This window comes from Acanthaster planci, linkage group LG02, assembly GCF_054643075.1.
Source record: "Acanthaster planci isolate LZ-2023a linkage group LG02, COTS_SCS, whole genome shotgun sequence".
NCBI classification, from domain to species: Eukaryota; Metazoa; Echinodermata; class Asteroidea; order Valvatida; family Acanthasteridae; genus Acanthaster; species Acanthaster planci.
Genome location: NC_141778.1, coordinates 1 through 3432, shown reverse-complemented (window position 1 = coordinate 3432; position 3432 = coordinate 1). Strand labels below are relative to the sequence as shown.

The window sequence follows — 3432 nt, the reverse complement described above, 5'->3', positions numbered from 1 at the left end:
CATTTTGAAATGACAACTACTTCATGTTCATTTATTCAGTGATTCACTACAAATCTACCAGGAAAACATGACGGGGGCTCTAAACTAACAAAAGTACCCGTAAAAAACAACAATACTTTTTGGAACTTTAGAAAGGTTTTTGCCAAAATTTGCTTTAGAACACGTATGTTCATGGCGCTCATTGCCTGTTAGTGTATCGTCAGCTCAAATAAATCGACACGGAAACTTTTCTATATAAAGTCTACCTATTTACAATTCATTTATTATTTAAAAATTTACACAGAATTTACAAAACACCGGTGACAACCAATCCGCGTCTCTTAAAAACCAAGTGTCATGGACAGCTTATTCCTGCACAAGTTGCATATATGATACTTCTTCCGGATTCCTTTTTTTAAAGATACACTGCACTATTCCATCACTTGTGAACAACCCAAGAATATCATACGTTAAATATCCCTTATTCCAAGAACTACTCTGGTGCACCACAGATTCTGATAATTTACACTTGTGCACCACTCAGTTATGAATTACAATTGTGCACCACTTTATTTTAAGTATTATTCTTGTGCACCACTCGGTTATAATTACAATTGTGCACCACAGTTTCCGATAATTTACACTTGTACACAATTGTAGGGACTACACTTGACCGCAGAGCCCAATGTTCTTGGGCCATCTGAATGGCGTTCAGGGGTCCAAGTCGATCCACCGGTCATCCAGTTCAAGGAGTCGAGTCTTGACCGTGGAAGCACCTCCTCTGGATTCCCCCTCGGACAGCCACTCGGAAAAAACTCTCAATGCTGAAAGCCCAGAATTACTATCTGAAATTTCAAATACAACATAATATATCCCCTGATAATACCCTGGTTGAAAATTTAGCCGAACATTGCCACAATCTGAAATACTATTTGTGAATACATGTACAAGAATACGTCCACTCGATGGATAAATACCAAGGAAATAGATCGGTGACAATTGTGATTTAACTCACAGTTGGGCAGCAAGTTCCTCCGCTCGTGGTCCCCAGCTAACCAGCAAACCTTCCGTTGAGCCTGAATGCCCAAGCAGAGTAAGGCTTGCAATGCTGCACTACACGGCATCTAATATTGCCAAGGTCGAGTTGCAAAAAGCAGTGGGATGAAACACCCAAACTTGTGCAGTCAGTAACAACGCAGCAGAGCAACAGAGCGGGACAGACGTGACAAGTCAAGAGTTCTAGTGAGAGAGAGACTCCAATCACGCCCCACATGCACTTTTATATTTCCCACACATATAGCCTACACACTCAAGTAACCAAACATAAACGAACCACACCTAACCAAAGAATGCCCACTGCATGCCAGTCCCCTTGCATTCACACTGCAAAGAATATTCACCAAACAAAACAGATAAAGAAACACACACAGAAGGCTCCAACCCCTTGTTGTATGGAGGATTGGAAAAGACATCCCTTAAAATTAGGGAAAAAACAGCTAAAACGAAGAATTGATACTAGCTGTTACATTTCCAAAGTGCGCATGCGCAAGATTTGCACTTGATAACGGAATAGGAACAGGCTGTCTGATTTCGCGCGCTCTGATTGCAAAATAAGGTTTCATCTTTTTCAATGGATTTCCAGGAAACGGAGCATAAATAGTGAATTTTTCAGGACAAACGCAAATCAGTAGCATTGATTTTGTACCCTGTCTTAAAAAAGTAATGAAAATTTAGTTTTCAAATAACCCAAAAATTATTATCTAGCTTATCTAGCTATGCACTTCCATAACACTGATGAACACACTGTTTCCTTCTGAATTTAAAATATCTCAATCTAATTTGTCACCTTGTTCCAATACGGGCGATTCACAAAAGTGCTTCTCCAAGAGTTTACAACGTGGGGTTGACCAATCACAACGCGCGAAATCTGTCAACCCTTTCCAAACGTGTATTGGGTCGACAGATTTTGCATATCGTGATTGGTCAATGCGTTGCAACTCTTGGAGGTGCACTATCGTGAATCTTCCGTTGCCTCTCACTTTCTCAGTGGAAGAATGAATGAGTCGCACTTAGTCCAGTATACGCAGAGTTTATCATTTTTATTTCTGATCCCATGAGACCCCATGGGCTGTTCAGTGCCGGTTTTTGGTATCAGTCTAATGACTTGACCAACCTGATTCCGGATGGATATTCATGCACGCAACACACTGCATATTCATACTTTCCATAGATAGCGCCAGTAGTAGCTCACGCTACATAACAGACTCATCCATTTTATATATAGGGATGTCTATATTTAATTAGTGCCACTTTTTTCATATCTTGCATTAATATCCCTTTTAATACGATGCTTAAAGACAAAGTATATTTATTTTGGCAGGGAGCCCCATATGTTGTGCACAAAGGGCTTGCAGATTGTTCAAGTCGGTAACTGGGTCAGTATAATAGAGATCGGTGACTGGGCACCGCCGAACACACATATTGGGGGAGCGAGGTTGCACTGACTGTTCCCGCGTGTTAACGTTATTCAATGTACGCCCAACTCATGGCCGAACCCAACAGCGTTCGCATCGCGACGGTGATCGCGAGGGGTGCATCCTGGTAATTAGGCCAGAAATATGTCCGCCAAGCTCACTAATAAAAGTTATAGACTCAAAATATTCTATATTAGAGGGTCCTGAGAGCCATGGAACTGAGGAATTCAAGAAATATGAGACTGGACCTCTGGGCCGGACTCAGGGCTTCCAATTCCGAGCAATGTGGATGCAATCGGGGTTAAAAGTGGCACTATTTAAGCCATTTTGCTGAGGGAGGGTTTTTCAAAATGGCTACTTTTCTGGACAGGGACATTTTCTGCATTTTGGGGGTGGTCTGCTTCTGGTGAGAATTTCTCAAAAATTCATTGGTCAACCCCCCGAAAATTGAAAGGAAAATGAAAGAGGACACGTGGAACATGATTTTTCTGTGCAGCCTAAACACCTGTGAGAGTTGTGAGTATTTTTAAAATATTTGTGAAGTATGGGGATTTATCACTGCTGTCTATGGGAATTTATTTGTAGTGGTGCTAGAAAATGGGGATTTATCACTGCTGTCTATGGGAATTTATTTGTAGTGGTGCACCCCGAGGAGGAAGGTGGACTACACCCGGCCAATTACCGACTTCATGTCAATTCTAGTGCTGGGGAGGACGCAACGACTTTGACGTCTTGGTACCGCACTGGTCCGTCTCCACAGCAGCGGAAGTGAACAGGAAATGTCAATAATTTAACAATTCTCCTTTATGAAATGGTATCAGTACAACGAAATCGGTACAATCTAAAAGAAAGCCATCACCTTCGTGCTGTTTATACCATTTTGGTAATAAAAATGGATACAAAATGGTTTTGAATATTCGTGCACCGTTTGATCGATACGATTTTGGTGTGCTTCAAGTGACTTGATTATTAAAAATTT

At 41.3% G+C, this 3432-nt stretch overlaps 1 long non-coding RNA gene across 1 annotated transcript; it reads right to left on the bottom strand.

Annotated features, from left to right (window-relative positions):
- Positions 1 to 235: 235 nt before the first annotated feature.
- On the bottom strand, positions 236 to 1414 carry LOC147799761 (uncharacterized). The gene is made up of 2 exons (XR_015424466.1): positions 995 to 1414; positions 236 to 824 (listed from the first exon to the last, which is right to left on the bottom strand). It is a non-coding gene; the product is annotated as an uncharacterized LOC147799761 (long non-coding RNA).
- Positions 1415 to 3432: the final 2018 nt, after the last annotated feature.